Source organism: Chrysemys picta, chromosome 3 (genome assembly GCF_011386835.1).
Source record: "Chrysemys picta bellii isolate R12L10 chromosome 3, ASM1138683v2, whole genome shotgun sequence".
Lineage (NCBI taxonomy): Eukaryota > Metazoa > Chordata > Testudines > Emydidae > Chrysemys > Chrysemys picta.
The window spans coordinates 150,987,640-151,005,621 of NC_088793.1; the positions used below are offsets into that span (position 1 = coordinate 150,987,640).

General features: G+C 42.4%; 2 protein-coding genes across 15 annotated transcripts in view; one reads left to right on the forward strand and one right to left on the reverse strand.

Annotated features, from left to right (window-relative positions):
* KIF6 (kinesin family member 6) overlaps positions 1-17,982 on the reverse strand; it is a 378,942-nt gene that overhangs the window by 342,852 nt on the left and 18,108 nt on the right. The gene's annotated exons all lie outside the window — the stretch shown is intronic.
* Positions 1-17,982, forward strand: part of DAAM2 (dishevelled associated activator of morphogenesis 2) — a 243,033-nt gene that overhangs the window by 14,499 nt on the left and 210,552 nt on the right. For 2 of the 11 annotated variants that reach the window (XR_010599842.1, XM_005289501.5), the window contains exon 2: positions 2,666-2,810. The exons of 3 other annotated variants lie outside the window; for them this stretch is intronic. The gene's annotated coding sequence lies outside the window, so the exon portion shown is untranslated. Of the gene's footprint in view, positions 1-2,662; positions 2,811-10,316; positions 10,811-12,583; positions 12,830-17,982 lie in introns of those variants that run through there. 6 more of the 11 variants (XM_065589271.1, XM_005289498.5, XR_006174048.2 and 3 more) reach the window with 5 other exon arrangements.

The window sequence follows — 17,982 nt, forward strand, 5'->3', positions numbered from 1 at the left end:
TTCTAGTTGAAAATCTAAACAGATGATTTTAACTCTTGCTATTAAAATAGGGAATGTGTTCTTATACCAATGAGACAGAGAGTGAGTGAATGAATGCAGGTGTAAGGTGCTATAAAGTTTTTACTTCAATGTGTTTGGGGTGACCACATTACTCATAAGTGGTTGGATCATGGGTGGGTTATGCAGGTCATCCCAAATAAATGCCAATAAAATGCTTTGACTCCCCTCACATCATGAAGGATCCTATTTATACTATTTTTTTCTTTTTTCTTAGCTGTCCCTTCCTCCCACCCCCCTTTGAAGTACATTACTACTATGGGAACAATGTCACTAGTCAAGACAGGGCTTAGATTCAACACCAAGTGGAGTATAAAGCCAATCTGTATAATAGTTTGAAATCTATAGTGTGACCCATAGGACTTTACATGATGATTATTTTGACCATATATGTGGTTTTAATAAATATAAGTGAATTGAATGGCTCGGGCACTCAGGCTGGATCCAGAAATATATTTAGGTACCCATCGCTCAGACTTAAACATCTAAGCTCCAGTTTTAGGCACCACCACAATCCACAGTGACAGAATCTGCATTTTGTGTCTTTGCTGTCCTTATCTTTGCCCTTTTGTGTGTCACAAAGTGAGCCGAGCCTTTAAGCGAGTGTTGGGTTCAACCTCAATATGACTAGTTTACCTCTCAGTCCAGGTGTCATGTGATGGAAGTCCATGACTAGGAATCAGGCCTGCTGGGGAATATAAGGGCAGCCTGAATTCAGTCAGTGAGGCTCAGGGTTTTAAGAGTGTTTAATGCTTATTGAAATTAATAGCAGTTGGGTGCCTACATACCTTAGAGGCTCTGGGCCTGCGAGTGTGTTGGGGAGAGTTCTGCAGGGTGTCTGTGGGGAGGAATGGGGAGAACTTGGGAGATAAACCTGTAGGAGACTTAGGGTTAGAGAAGACCTGGGAAGTCACTTTCTACACCAATCAGATGGAAAGGCCTGGGTGGAGCTATCTGCCATGAGGGGCAGGGGCCAGAAGCCTTAAGAGATGTATATGGCTTATATGTCAATGTGGTGAAAGGAATACCAGGGAGCAGGACCTCAGAATGGGATGGAACTATTGAGCCAGCAAAGGGCTGAAGAAACTGTAGAGTTGAGAAAAGACTGGCTTTGGTTTAAGCTGACATTTGAACTGTGATGTGGTTTTAATAAATTATAGAATCCCAAGAAAGGGGTGCACTTGAATGACATGGGTCCCTATGTGCGGTTTTTAGGAGCTCATGAAGGGGAAACTGAGGCAGTGGAAGGGCCTGATGATAGATTGGATGAGCCCTGCTACCTTATGGCTCTTCAGTGTACCTTAGGATTCAGGTAGCAGCAGCTGGTGCATCTTAGCCCAGTTTCCAGTGGCCCAATGTTCACCTCGCAAAAGCTGTCATCACTACTGTCAGTTGTACAGAGGCCCAGGACTAAATGGGCCATGTAGACTACTCTGTTATTTTACCTGAGGGGAAGTCACTAAAGGGCAAGATTAGGAAGTGTGGTGGGGTGATTTGGAGGGGAACTGGTAGCATTGCTGTCTGTACTGTATCAGTTTTGAGGTTAAATAGAGGACTTCTGTCTCTAGAGTTTTTAATGTGGCATCTTTCACTAGCACCAAATTCTCACAGAAGTGAAAAAAAATGGGCTTGGTTTTCCACTGCATTGATATAACTCCATTAAAATCAATGGAGTTATACCAGTGTAGAGCTGGGGTAATGAAGGGGAGAATCAGGCCCTATGTGTCTGCAGTCTCCAAAAGGTTAACATTATTGAGAATTATATGAATGCACCCATGAGAGAACAGACTCCTACGACTTTAATGAAGTTTCTCTTAAAACTGTTTAGTGAAATACCCTGGGAACAGAACAAGGAGAAGGTCACTCTGATGATATTTCTAAGAATGGCAATAGTGCAGCAGCATTCAGGGAATGTCTTGGAGCAGAATGATTTGGCTTCTTTTTTCTTAACAGAATAAACTGATTAATAAAAAAAATAATTTGTAACAGAACTTTAGGGCTTCTCTTGAATAATGGATACAAGCATTCATCTGTCTACAGTAGCTGATACCTATAAAGCCTAAGACAGACAGACAGAGCCAACTTTTCTGCACCCATCTATTAAATAAACAACTTTGTCTATGTTAAACTTTTCATGCAGATTATCTTTTTCTTCCTCTCAGTATTTAAGATAGTTTCACCATATTGAAGGTTGGTGGCTAAATGGATTGAATAAAAGGTTGTCCCTGTCACTGTAGCTACTGTAAAGAGCTTGGTGATGTTTCTGAGGTGCTCAGATAGGGCTTGATCCTGCAGTGTGCTAAGCTCTCGGGCCCAAACCAGCAATACATTTAAGCATATGCTTAACTTTAAATACATGAATAGTCCCATTAAAATCAATGGAATTATTAAAACATTTAAGCACGTGCTTAAGTAAGCTGCTGGATCAGGGCCAAACTGATCAGAACCTTGCAGGATCAAGCCCCTCACTGCAGTGATGGGGGTCATATGAGAACCTAGACAGAAATGCAATTTTTGTAACTTCTCTTGCAAGCAAGTGAATCAGTGTACTTTCTACAGCAACAGAACACTAGGGGGACCTAGTTATTTGTAATTATTTCTCCAGCAGAACACCACCACTGTCATAAAAGCTGCACTAAATCATCTGAAGGTGGGTCTTTCTTACACTGATGCCATGCAGTCCTGAACTTAATGTACAGACCCCAAACAAAGAGAGTGAGGAGAGGAAAACAGGATCTGTAGGGATCACCCAGGTTAGTTCTGATTTGCCTTTTTTTGACCGGGAGGCGGGAGGGTGATGACGACAGGGGGGGGGAGTTATTTATTTATTTGTTTTCTTAAATGTGTATTATATTATCTGCAGTGAACATCTTATCTACTATAACCAAATATGGGGACTCATTACAGGATGGTTTTCCACTCACCCGGTTACAGCAAGCTTAAAAGTTGTAGTGCAGACAGGGTCTAACCATATCCCAGCAGTTGGGATCTACACTATAATTTTTAGCCCTGTTGTAGCTAGGCCTGACGACAAGTTTTGTAAGTTGGTCTTGGTGATAATTGTAGTGAAAATGGGAAGACTTTTAGGTTGAACTTTCTCTTTTAATTTAAGGAATAAGAAGGGAAGATCCTTTCTGGCTGATTGGAAGCAATAGCTCAATAACTTGCTTGATTCTGTGGATATTAATATTTTTCTTGTTTTGACTCACCATGGACTCCAGTGCAAACAAAACACTCTCTTAACTCCTTGGGACAAGAGCTGCCTCTCCTCCATCTTCTTCCTCAATTAAATTTAAAATCCTACAAGGCTTTGGTTTGTAGGGAGGAGGCTCTGTGTTGTTAATAGGGCTGTGCACTCACATTCTGCGTAAACTGTAATCAATGGTAAAGTCTTGGAATTTGTATTGGCGTTTAGGTTTTTTATGGTGTTTGCAGGAGTCTTCAAAGGGGCTGAAATAACAGGACATCTACTCTTCTCATGCTGTCTCCATCATCCAGGAACAGAAATGTTGTGAAAGGAAAGGGACTGACTCTATGATTCCTGCATCTTGAGATGTCATTTACACAGTGCAACGTGGGTGTAAAATGCTACCAGATTAGGATGGTACTGACATTACACAGGTGTGAATGACTGCACAAGGTGTAGGTGCAATGGTGAATGAGGCCCCAGGACTCAGGCTTAATCATGCCCCCATTGAACTGGGCAGTGAAGCTACTAAAGGCTTCAGAAGGAGCACGGTCATGCCCTTTGTGTTCTTTTTACCCCATCATGCTTCTATAGGCATTAAAAAACCCAAAACGTGACTAATTAATACGATTAAACACAAGGGGCCAAACTCAGCTCCTTGAAACACAAATACTAGGCTCGGCTCACAGCTCCAATTGCTAATAGTTTTCATCTAGTTTCCATGAGTGGTAAAGGGACATGTTTACTTTCCATCCCTATTAATAATTAGCACGATACATCTTTAAAGTGCTTTACCAAAGGTAAGTAATTCATCATGATTGACACCATGGATCTTCTCTCAGGCAATTGATTTCTCCTCCTGCACGGGTAGTATTCCACGAGCTAATAATGGTTCCAGGCGTCTACTCCACAGATGAGTGTGAATCTAGGCCCTGATTCTCACTCTCTTATCCTAGTTTTAAGGCAGTGTAACTGTTGATTTCAACAGAGGTGCACTGGCATAAAACTGGTCTACCAGAGTAGAGAATCAGGGCCCCTCTCCCAGATAAATGTGTGCTGCTCTCCTGAAACATACTGAATCTCCTACTGGCTCACATTGCCACCGATGGAACTAAGTCTTGCAGGGTCTGGGTGTGCCTCTCTTCTTATCTCAGGTCGTGTCTACACTACAGGCACTACCGCGGCACAGCTATGGTGCTGTAGCAATGCCACTGTAGTCCTGTAGTGTGGACACTTCCTACAGTGATGGGAGGGGTTTTTTTTGTCACTGTAGGAACTCAACCCCTCTGAGTGGCGGTAGCTAGGTTGACAGAGGGATTCTTCCATCAGCCCAGCCACGTCTATCCCAGGGGGCTAGCCCAGCATAGCTATGGCACTTAGAGCTGTGAATTTTTCACACCCTTGAGCAACGCTGGGGTGTTGATCTAAATTTTCAATGTTGACCAGGCCTCAGTCAGCCCCTTCACCAAATATTAATGTAGGTTTTTGTTTCTGGAGCTATGCAGTCTCACTGTTAATCACTTGTGTACCACTTAGTGCCTCACTGCATCATTCCTAATGCACTAAAAGTCATCCTGACAAGTATAGCAAAGCCGCTTTAAATCCCTCCTTTCTCCTCCCGTCCACCCCTCGAGATCAAGCAGCTTTTCAAGTGAACAACTCAGCACCCCGTGCCTAAGAGCATGGAACCACCTTTCCGTAGGAACGTTGTCACATTTCCAGGACTCCTAAGCATACAGGAATTCCTGTAAGGAAAGCCAAGTGTTCTTCAGGAAAGTGTGTGTCACAGAGTAGGACAATTTCTGTGTGATGGGAAGTCATGCCATGTCCAGGAAAATCAGGGTAGGTTAAATATGGCACAATAGCAAAAACTGATGAAGAGCTTGGCAGCAGAGTGGTTTGAGAATAAATGTCATTTATCATCCATTGCTATAATAAGATCAGCTTCTTTCCCAGTAGATCACAGCCTCTTACTAAGGGATCAGTTCTGCCACTTAAATTGCCTGTAAACGCTACAGAATATTAGTATTTAGAATTTACATTGCACACTGTACCCACATTCACTAACTAATCCTTCTAACATTTACACAAAATAGGGACATAGGCAGGTATTGTTGTTCCCATTTTACAGAGATTTTTAAGTGTCTTGCCAAAGATCAGAGAAGGAGTTACTGGGCCAGTAACCTGCTTCAGGTACTCTCAGATGATGCAAAGCAGATAGAACCCTCATAGATCTGGCTACTTGGGAATTCCCTGTGACTGGAGAGGAATTCCTGGGTGGTGTGAGGATGGTAATTAGCTCTACTACATTCCCATGCCCTGCCCCCAGTATGGTGGGGGGTAAGGTCAAGCAATAGGACATGTGGTTGGATCACCTCTAAGTTCCCTGGCTGTTTGAACAGCATCTTAGAGGTCATAGACAGCTGGGTATAGTTTACAGCAGCCCCGAGATTGCTCTAAGTCACACTCTAGGCCAAAGCTTCCCCTGACCAGGGAGGAACAAAGGCAGCTTAAAGCCATCTTTTCTTCCCCCTCCAGTGGAGCTCAGCCAGACCAAAGGATCTTCCCCAGTGTTTGAGCCAAGACTAGGAATGTCCTCCAATCCAGAGATAAATTATTTTTCTCGGTTCTGTAGTGAGATGCCCTCAGACACTTCATAGGTTGTTGCTTCTTGTTTTCATGGATTTGTTGATTTGACTTGACTGCCAGATGCTGGGACTGGATGACAGTGGACAGATCACTCGATGATTGCCCTCTTCTATTCATTCCCTTGAAAGTACCTGGCATTGGCCACTGTCGGAAGACAGGCTACAGGGCTAAGATGGACCACTGGTCTGACCCAGTATGGACATTTTTATGTTCTGTGTTCATGTACATTAGGTTTCAGTTCCTTCTTCACATATACTGCGGGGATATTCCTGGAAGTCACTGGGCACTGTGTGCGCATAGCTGGGAACTGCGTTAGTCTCTTAGGCCCAGAGTTTTAAAGGTATTTAGGCATTGCTGGGTTCAGTATTACAATACTTAACTGATTTAGGAGCCTAAATCTCATTTTCAAAAGGCATTTAGGTACTTAGGAGTCCAAATCCCAATGCCAATCTCTTTTTCTGGGAGGGAGGAGAAAATATAAATGAAAGAAGCACACAGCAATGAGGGGGTCACTAGAGCGGTGCTCTGTTTCACAAGGCAATGATCTGTGCTTCACTAACTTTGAAGCAGAAGTAAAGTCTGAGCAGCTGTAATTCAACTACAAAGGAAGCGTAATAGGGAGGCTTGCCCCTTATGGGCTGGAGCTAGCCAACCCTGATTATGGAATGAGGCACACCTGAGTTGAATCAGGCAATTCCCTATAAAGGACAGCAGCTGGCTATAGAGAAGAGGAAAGCATAGGAAGTGGTGGTGAGTAAGAAAGGGTGTTTACTGAGGAGATCCTGAGATCAGGGGGGTTTGGGAGAGACTGGAAAGGCCCTGGGCAGGCAGGAGGAAGAGAAATCTTGTGTTATGTGGACTTGGTTTAGAGATGTTGAGTGTTATATGCAGTTTGTTTTATATGTATAAACCTGGTCCCCACGGTGGAGTATTATTGACCAAGGAAAAACCTGAAGGAAGCTTCTATTTGAACAGTCCAAGAGGGGAAACTGAGTCAGCCTGCCTGTAGTATGCCCCTATATCATAAAGGGGTGCATGGGAGATGGTGGGCCCAGTTACAGGAAGCAACTAAGGAGGCAATTTACTTTTAGAAAGCTTTAAGTTTTCCCTCCCTCCTAGCTAGGTCACACCCAGCTTCATTCCTCCAATAGCTTGGAAACTTTTTTCCACTGGCTAAAAATAAGACTGCCTTTAACCCCATTCCCCAGCTGCTCTAGTAGTGCCAGTTCTGCTTTCCCCTCACTCCAGGCTCAGCTGTCTTAGCTCACACAGAGCCCACTTACAAAATCTAAATAGCTACAGAATAAGAAGTTTTAAAAGGGGTCTGGAAAGGGAGGAGGAGATGAGTGTGGAAGGGGGAGACTAGAACTTAAAGAGAGGAAGTTGCAATGTTCCATCTACAAGAAGGCCCAAACCAATACCCCAGACCCAACCAACCCTTTGGATCTAGATCTGAACTTGGTGTTTGGCTTGGCCTGAACTTCTATGACTGGCCAATCCCTAACCCTGGATTGAAATGTCCCCTAACTTTGGGAACATTCAGGTCTGGAGCTGAATGTTGTGGTTCAGGCCCTTCTGTGATGCCAAAGCAGACTTTAATTTAGCAGAGCAATATTTGGGCTAGTATCTTTGTGTTGGAGCAGCTGAGAGCCTCCTTTTGTAGTACTGTGAGGACTGCTACAAATAATTAGGTAGCTATTATATTGACTTCCTTTGAACAAAGGATGCTGTCCAGTTGTTGAGGCCCAGCACTTTGAATTACGTTACATCTGTTACTAATCTGGAGGGACTTTCAGCTCTAGATACTATTTTTTTTTTTTTTAATATTCATTGAGAAACCTAAGCAAACCTCCTCTCTTCATACTGAACCTGAAACAACAACAACAAATAACTTTTACTCTTCTAGCAGCAGCAGTTAACTAATAAACTCTCTTCCCGCAGCATTCCAGTGTCAGTGATGCTTCAGGTGCTCTAAAAAGTAAACCAGCAAAGCCATCTCCATTTCAAACTAACTTCATTAGAAGTATGCTCTGGGACAGTGTCTGACACACCCCATTATTGGCCAACTGGAAAACTACAAACCTACCAGTTCTGTTAATGCTTTCACTTTCCATCTTATAGAATAGCTGAGTCCAGCTCCAAATACCAACTTATTTAGAGGGCGCTCAGGTCTGAGATTTATGTTTGATCCCTTATCGAGATGGGTCAAGGTGAAAAGTTTGAACCTGGAACTCAAGCCTCCCAAATTCAGGGGTATTTTGACCCCGATCCTGCACCATTAAAGTCAATAGGAGCAGGATCAAACCCTTAGATCTGGGTTTTGGATTAGCCCCAACGCTTCTAATTTTAAAAAAAAGAAGAGCTTCAGCTAACTAAATGAAGCTATACCAATGTCTGTATTGTCAATATATTTCTCAGTGCTGCTCTTTCCAAGGGAACTGATACTTCTGGTGGCAATATGGTGAAACATAACGCCACCCTCATTGGCATTGCCATGCACATTGGCAGTGCAGTACTAATCTTTCTGCATGTACTCAGCACAGCATAGCCAGGAGACACTCCTAGCACTGCATGCCATTTTAGAAGGGGGACATGCAGAATAAGTCTCTGCAGAGAAGAGATTAAAATAAAGACTTGCTAGTTTTGTAGCCTGCAGTGACTGAGCAGTAAGAGGGCCACTGAGAGTTGGTAGCAGCCTGTGAGCGATAGTGTGAGGCATGGCACTCAGCCCTGTCCGTAGAGCCGTGGTGTTTAATCTTCTTGCTGGTTGGAGCAGGGAGCCTGGCACTGAAGCTCCATTCACAATGGGCACCTTTGTTCTCAGATTAATAATGCCCCTGTCCCTTTGTTTTGAGAATGGATCGAACAAACAATTTAGATCTCCAAAGGCAGTGTGACATTTCACAGAAACCTTTGCAGAGCATTCAATGTGGAATCAATTATTTTTGTGTCTGGCATAACTGATCATCTTAAAATGTCTATTCTCCCTGACTTTTCCTTTCCTTTTGCTATGGATCCAACAGAACTTTTACTACTTTCACATTTGATATGATCCTGTTGTTTCTTCTCTATCTGGAGTAATAACCCCTAGTTTGAGCCATCAAACCTGATTACTAAGGAAATGATCATAATACCCTCAATACCGGATTGTGATTTCGGGCTGGGAAGCAGCAGGAACAGCTGAAAAAGTAAGGAATATGGGTTTAAATCCTGATGCCACTGAAGTTAATGAGTCTATGATTTCACTCACATTCTGTTATCCTAAAAATACATGAATAATAACATAGATTCTGTTATAGTACAGAGCCTGAAATGTATAGTTTTGGACCCAATCCTGCACAACCTAAGTAGTTCCTTGATTTCTTTGTTGACCTCATGTGTTTTATACTGCGCCCTTACATTTCTAAGAAAGCTGCTTATCTGCAGAGGTGGCTGCTATGTTGTGAGACAGAGTTTGTGAGTTGCATGTTAGAGGGACACACGCACACTGTGCTCTTGCTCAGAGATGCCTTTCCTAGGTTTTATTATTGCCCCTTAATCTAAAATAAGTCATTCCTCCTGAAAGTGTCTGGTTACTCCTGGGAGTAAGGGCTGTAGGATTGGTCGTCGTCTTGCTAAACAGAACACTTCTCAGTCTTCAGGAAGGCAGCAGGAGCTCTTAATAGCCAAACTCTGTCTTCTATAACTGCTTTCCTCCAAGGCTGTGAAAGCACTTTACAAATATGAATTAACTCATCCTCACAACACCCCAGTGATGTAGGTTAGTTTTAAGGTATCTATTTTATAGTTGGGGAAACTGAGTCACGACAGTTAGAAGATTTCCCCTCCCCCAATGTCATATGTTGAGTTAGTGGTAAAGCTGGAAACAGAAAGCAGAACCTTTAAGTCCCAGTCCTTTTCTCTAACCATTAAATGCCATTTCCCCCATGAGTCCTGATCTAATCACCAGATTACGATTGGACTCTTTGCCCCCTAATCAACAGAGGGAGCAACTCCTTCCATGTTAAGGCGTGGTACACTTAAAACACGCACATCCCCTGAATGGGAAGCTGGGGAGTAGAAAATCCCTTGGAAACAGTGGATTGCTACCAGACTAAAGTTATTTTCAGAATGAGTGAGAGAGTGAAGAAACTGGGAAATTATAGGTTTGCATTTGTTAAAATATGCTCTCTGCCCTACAAGGGAGTAAATACTTTTAAGGACAATATAATGTGAGTCACTTGCAGCCATCCCTGATTGGATAATTGGGTAACATGTATGTATATATTCAGCCATTCTTCACTCAGGGGTGTGGTGTGTATGTGTGCTCTAGTGTTTAGATCAGGTATTTGGAGTTGGGACCCCTGCATTCTAGTCCCATCTCTGCCAGAGATTTGCCAGGTGATGTTGAGCAAGTTGTCTATATAATAATTCCTACCTGCCTTTGAAAAATGCTCTGACAGCCTTGAATGAAAGGCTGTGTGGAAGACTAAAGTCTTGTTGTTAATGAAGCATGTAGGAAACTATTTCATATCCTGATGGATGTCAGCCAGGTCTCAGACAATGAGAACACAACTCCCACCTCTCCTGCTCCAAACACCATCCCATTCGGGTTTTTTTCAAGAGTCTGTTCATTGGTATTGCCTGTCAAACTGGAGCTTGTCTCTTTAAGAAAGTGTAGCACAGTAGCAGAGGAAGGCCCTGCCTCCTAAAGCTTGTAGCACTGTAGCTGGGCTGTGGAATGGGAAACAGTTCTTGATCTTTATCCGAATACAGTGTACACACACACGCAGCCACCCCATCTGCAGTTCACGCAGTAACATCCAGCGTGGAGATCAGTACTCCTGCCTGGCTCTCTGACACAGGATGGACGTTCCTGAGCACTGAGCTCAGCTGCTGTAAAAAGCAAGTAGGAAAACATACAGCTGGATAAAATTGGTAAGTCAAACTAAAGTCACATCCTCCTCTTTGGACTGCAGCTTTCAAGTCTCTTTATTTTTAATATTCTTTGCAGGCAGTTGGGTTTTTTATATTGTCTCCTGAACAGAGCAGCTGGGAAAACATGAGGGGAAAATAAAAATGTAAAGTAGATCTCGAGCATTTGTGCTTCTTTCTATTTTAAAATCCCTTTTCCATATTAACACTTGGCTGCAGGAGCTGGAAGGGGAAAGCCAGCAAGTGCTTCTGTGTAGTGGGGAGGAAGCTGGTAAGAGCTCTAATTGGCTTTTGTAGTGAGGATGATTCAAGAGGGTGATCTTAAAAATCAAGGTGTTTGAAATAAAGTGGCTTGTCATTTACTCTAAAAAGTTAAACATTTCATGTTTGGCAATTTTTAAAAAAAAGTGCAGTTGACTGTGTAGTAGGGATAGATTGCTGTCAACAACATCTTCAAAAGCCATCAGATTTTGAAATGCTTTAAGCAAGTGTGAATAGATGTTGATTCATTTCAGATAAAATATATTGGTAGCTCTGGAAGGGTAGGCAATGACATCAAATGCCAATTTTCTCAGTGGCAGACAGAGGGCGGTGTTGCTGCATCTGGTGGTAATTCACAGTAAATTGGCCAGGGAAGTTGGTAAAACTCATTTGTGAACAACTTAATGGTGATAAACTGGCAAAAAATGACACATCTATGTGGCAACATCTACAGTATAGCATCCAAAAATAGGTGCATCTATTCACTGGCCTGATTTTTTGCGCTTCAGGGGACAGAAGTAGGTTAATTATTTGAATTGTTACAAGAATAAAACTTCTGTCAATCAAATCCAAGCCTGCTTATAAAAATGAGATTCCAGACTCATGGCTGAAAGGAGTTAAATGTTTAATTGATGTGTTTTCTTGTGTTTTACCCACTGACACAGCTTTTTGAGTATTGCAGAGAAATAGTGCTACACACCAGCTACTAAAGCAAATGTGCAAAATATTGAATGGTGGTGGCACTTTGTGTGTTGTGCTACATATGTAGATTCAGCCTGGGTAAGGAAGAAGAAGAATGATGCCAAATCTAAAAGGTTTGTTAGAATATCTGACACATGCTTCTTTCAAGAAGGTCTAATTCAGTGTTAACCAAGTTGCAGGTAGGAAGTTCAGCACTGAATCTGAAAACAGTTTGTCTCAAATATGGTCAAGTGATTAGTGCAGGGGATGGAGCCTTAGAACTGAGGAGTCCTGACTCCCCAATACCATTTCCATGTTTTAACCAAATATTGTCAAGTGATTAGGATTGGGGGGGCCAGGGGGGTGGGAGTGGCCATTGAGAATAGGTTCTTATCCCAGCTGTACCAGTTATGCTGCATTGTTCTGGACAAATCTCTTAACCATTCTGAGTCTCATTTTACCCCTCTATAAAATAAGGGTTAGAGCATATAATAAAATACCATATATACACATGGATGGGATTTAAAAATAGTAAGCTACCTTATAGGGGTGCGAATGTAAGTCTGAAATCCTCATATGACAGGCACTAGATAGGACCAAAATATTACTAAACTAATACAATTGTGTTAGAGAAGGGTCTGAGCTGCCCTCTCCAGTTCAAAGGTAATCAAAGTGTCTGTCTGTATTGGGATCTGTGGCTTTTGTACTGGTCTGTCTTGAGCTGCAGGACAGTCTGGGATTCCTAACTTTCACTCCTGCTACTTGATGTGGGGGTGGATTTACAGTCTCTGAATCCTCAATGTAAGCCATTATGGGGAAAGCAGATTAAAACAGGGTGAATGACTGTATGAAATCTGCTCATTCAGACACCCTGTGACCACACTTCATTGACTGTTTCAGTGCACTGTTCTGTGTGCTGGGGCGGTGGTGCACATGAGCCGCAGTCACATGACTGAACTGCAAGAGGCTCTGAAAGAGTCATTAGGGGAGAGCATGTCCTTGGGGTAGTGGGTTTTCAGACACTAGGCAGGTAGTCAGTCATCCATGGATGAGAAGTGGGTACATGATGTAGTTTCCAAGGTAGGATTTTTCCCTAAATTTTCTTGTTCATTCTCTCTCTCTTTAAAAGATAATGCTGATTTGTGGCTTTCTCTAGTGGGCATAGGTCAGTTGTCTCGGTGCTGCTTGCTTTGCATTTCAGTGATCTAGTTGTTTTTTTTTTTTATCACTCCGCTTTAAACAATTTGCCTGATTGCATTACTTAGCTGGAGGTGTTGCTGTCCTACTGTCATTGTGTAGGATACTTGAGCCTTCTCAGGGAGGTGAAGGGGCTGTCACAAGTACTAGGTGAAGTGGTAGGTTACTTGACTAATCCTTGAGCAGGAAAGAAACCCTGAATGATTGGTTGCTAGGATGCCCTGGAGAAAATGTTGTCTTGTTGGCTTCATTACAAGGACTGAATCTCCCTCTGTTTAAGATTATTGATTCACCTCTATGCAGCAGCAGCAGCTTTCTCTTTCTGCTCATGAAACTTAGTGGTTGGTGCAGCAAGTTTAGTTGAGAATGCGGATAAAGCTATCAAACACTGGGGTGAATTTGCCTCCTGCTGACCTTCCTGCTAGCAGCCAGGCTGTTCACTTGCTGTGGGTGTCCATAACAACTTGACTTCTCTCTCTTCTCTGCTGACTACTGATTAGGTTAAATGATTATCAGCTGCATCTCCCTGTCTACTTTCTTGGTCAACATGACTGATTAGTACCTGTAGATGATTTTCATCCAGTTATTGTTTTCCAATTTACTAAATCCTCAGACTGAAGTCCCCAATTTATCCCTAGACTTGAAACAGTCCAGAGTAATTGACCCCAGCTACTACTTTGTTCCATAGGACTCTACTTTAGGGTTTGCTTTATTTTGCACTAGGCATTTGCTCTAGGCACTGGGCTTCTCTACACTTAAAATGCTACAGTGCCACAGCTGTGCCCCTGTCAGTCTTCAGTGTAGACACTGGCTATGCCGATGGTAGGGGTTCTTGTATCAGTGTAGGTAATCTACCTCCCTGAGAGATGGAAGAATTCTTGTGTCGACCTAGTGCTGTCTACACAGGGATTTAGGTCAGTTTAATTACGCAGCTCGTGAGTGTGGATTTTTCACACCACTGACATAGTTAAACAGACCTAATTTTCTAGTATAGAGCAGGTCTATGGGATCACATCTTACCCTGGCGCCTGCATTGCATCATCATTATTTGCTATATGTGTGTGATTTCTGAAATTTGGAGATGCCCTTTCTATTTTCTTAAACCTGGCACAGATAAAACGGGGCTGCTTTGAATGTTCTCCCCCCTCCCTAGTTTTGATGCCTCTAGGGTCACCCATGCTGAACTCTTTCTGTAACAGCACAATACTTTTCTGTACCCTTCAAAGGATGCCCATGACCTTGGAGTTGCTATGAAGCCTGAACTCTTGTCTGACATTCAATTAAGCTGTCACTGACACCACCTTGTGAGTCTAGCCAGACTGAGACCTGTCATTACTATGCTAGTTGCTGACAGTTCAGTTCCTAATTATGGTTCACTTTTGCACAGTGACTGGTAGGCTTTGTTTTGCAGGTCATCCAGTTTAAGCTCTTAATGAAGAAGTTAGCATCTACCATAGTCTGTTTACTATATTTTTCCATAGCAGCCCTTCACTGAGAAGAACCTTGGCTTCCTGGAGAGCAGTAAGAGAACTGTAAGGTTTTTGGTGCTTACCTAACAGAGCTGGATCTGGCTTTGCTCTCTGCTGTTCATGTGATCTCTTGATTTCTTATTTACCAGGTTGCTCTCTTTGCAAGTTCCTGATACAAATAGCTCACATCCACCTCTTGGAGCCAGTATATCAATAGCATCTTGCTCTGCTCTTTAAGATCTGCTATCCGTTTATAAAACTGAATGGGATTGGTTTGATTTGGGTTTCTCCGTTTATATCAGTTTGGTCAAGCCCCTTGTATCCTTGCACAAGGGGTGCTTTATGAATATAAAGAAGAGTGAGTGAAGGATAGAAACATGGGATTTAGAGTGTTCTAATTTTAAACATTTTAACACATGCGCATTTGAGGTCCCTTCCAGCCCAACATTTGTTTCTATGAATCTGCAGCACTACAATCTACTGGATGGGTTGTCAGGCCTGCTTATGTGTGTATTGATGCCCTGTGTGGTTTGTGTGAATGCACCTTTGCCCCAAGAGTGACTGGAAAATTCATAGTGGAGGGAGCCTCCAATTGCTGGTACACTTTAGGGGACCATCCTGAATTTAATGTATAATTGGCATGTGCTGCTACAAGACCATATTGACCTGCAGAGATGATGAAGGCCAGGAGATGAGATTAAAAGGATTTGGAGGCAGTGAGGGAAAGAGATTGAAGGGTTAGGTTCTCCCAAGAATAACTTTGCTGAAGATACCCAAATGCAGCTAGTCCTGACTGACCCTTCTGGATAGATTATATCAGACCTGCCAGTGCTTACATATGTCTGTGTCCTCTGTGGGGTTCATTATGCCATCTACTGGCTGGTATAGTGCAGCTGGTATTTAGTCATCCCTACTGGCAGAGCCTATGGTTCTGAGTTCTGTTCCTTGTCTCACATCTGTGCAGTTTCCCCGAGGACTTTAGTGTCTGTGGATGTATGATTGATTTTTTTTATCATTTTGTTAGAGTTAAGCAACAATGAAAACTAGTCACACAACAAAGCTTTTAGCCACCCTAACATTTAACTAAATTTACAGGGACACAATGATGACCACCCAGCATCATTAAATAATCCTAGTCAAATAACTATGAACTCAGCCAGCCAATAAATCAAAGCAACATGAAAGTCCCTCTCTTCCCCACTCCTTCTCTATTCCAGGAACCTACTATCAAACTCCTCTTCCTTCCCTCCCCCACAACCTCCAAACCCCTGTCAAATAAGTGGTGGCTTTGCAGCATGTCCAGAAGGTCATCAGGTTGAGACTATTTTGGACCAAGGTGACGAAGGGGTGGGAGGGAGGACAGAGTGATTTCCAGAGTGTCTGGGGCCCAATTGGAAACACCCTGTTGGAAGCCCCACTCCCTTTTGTGACAAGATAATTTCAAGAGACCAGAGATTATGAAGCATCCCCATTAAAAGGAAAAGCCCGAGGTGCTGCTGAGAGTCAGTGCCACCACATCTCTCAACTCCATCATTAGAAGGGGGAACTTAACTTTTTTCAGACTCCAATTTACCTTCCTCTCATGCTGTCCTGTTTATTATTTTAAGGTGTTTATGGCAGAACTGCTGATGTGTGAAGAGGAGCAATAGGAAATGTAACTAATGACTAAGTCCTTCATCGTTCATCATTTTCAGCTGCCTGCGTTCTTGTGTCTCTCGCCTCCTGGGTCTCATATTTGGTCTTTGGCAGGCTGAGTGGTGTGGGTGGGTGAGCAGGGATCACCTGAATGATCTCCCATATTATGTGATGCCTAATGCAATAGCCATACATAGGAAGGTGAGCTAAGGACAAGCAGAGTCGTCTTTCTGATTTCCCCTCTGACTTTTCCCATTGGTGTCAGAGGCATTGCTTCAACCTGGTGTTTTATAGTTTAACCAATGTTGCGTGCGTGCCTCATTCTATCTAGCTCTGCAGCTTCTTTCTAAATGTATTGGGACATGTGCCCTTACCTCGCTCTGGCTACTAAGAGGCATGATCATATAGCTGTGTTTATTTTGAAATCCACTGAAAGTGCATGGAGAAGCACTGTCTCAGAGCTGAAATTACAATCTTTTTCAGCAGCTGATGGAGCCCAAGCACATGCCAGATGAAAAGTTCTTGTGTTATCATTTTCAGTTTATTAAAAAAATAAACCCCAACTCCCTTACAGAGGCAGTTTTATAAATACTGTATCTATCACTTCACCCTTGCTCTGACTGCCCTTGACTTAGGCAGTTGCAGAATATTGCAATGTGCTAGCAGGTAAAAAGCATCAGACCAAGGTAAGGTAAGGAGTTTTTTCTCCTCCCACTTCTTGGGAGTTTATTTTACTAGAACTAAAACATTCTGACTACAGAACATAAACTGGAAATTAAGAATTTGCTTATGAATGGTTTTTTGGGGAAAACATTTTAAAAGTGCAATTTTATCTACTGGTAGGCAAACAAAATATTTTATAGCAATTGGATTCTTTAATAAAATGAGACGGGACTTGATTTGATGTGCCTCTCCCCGTGCTCTCTTTCTCCCCCCCCCCCCCCCCCCAGCAGTATTCACTTGAAAACAAAGGTGCATGAGGAACTGGGACCAGCATACCTCTATTGGCTCCCATGTTAATCAGTTAACTCCACTTCACTGGCTGGGAAACTTATCTTTCCCAAATCCTGGGAAGCTTCACAAGTGAGCATGGTTTTTTGTTTTCACATTTCATTTTTCCTTCTTCAAGTGAATTTTTCATTCTGGTAGAAGGTGCCAAACAGACAGCCCTGAAGACCAAATTCCTCCGTTTATCCACAGAATCTGTGTAGCTTGGACAATAACAGGGTTAACTTCCACCATCCTGCCCTTTACCATTGTGTTCCCCCTGATTTACAGTACCAAGAGCCTCCTTCAGTCTCCCTATTCAATTTCATCCTTTGCCAGCAACAGGGCAATTAGTTACAATTGTCATGATAATTAGATTGTGGGCTGTTTGGATCAGGGACCTTGTTTGCCTATATGTGCCTTGCTAATGCTCACTGGGGCCTTGGGTGCTACCTTATTACAAAGAATAAGTAATATTGCCATCAAATTGTGGTAAAAGCCAAGAGGCTGAATCACAACTTCAGGACAAACTGAATTTGTTGGGGTGATTTTTTTTTTTTTTCAGATTTAAGTTATTACTTCAAAGCATTTTTGCAAATTATGCATTGATACCTGTAGGTATTTATTTACTACGGCCAATGTCTCTGAGCTATTAAAAAAAAAAAGCATTGTCCTATTAAATATGATATAGTCCCAACAAATTATAGATTTAATTATCTAATGTTCTGAAAGAATTTTTAAAATTGAAGTTACTTTTCACTCCTTATGCTGCTCGTTTACTAGCTGCATCAGTTTAGAAAGAGAAACAAACTCTATCAGTTTTACTACTTGTCAGTTTCACTATCAGTCTTTCACACACTAACACATGCACTGTTCCAGTTGGAAACACTACAGGGATATATTTACATCCAAACAAAAAAAGTTTTCATTAAAAGAAAAACAAAT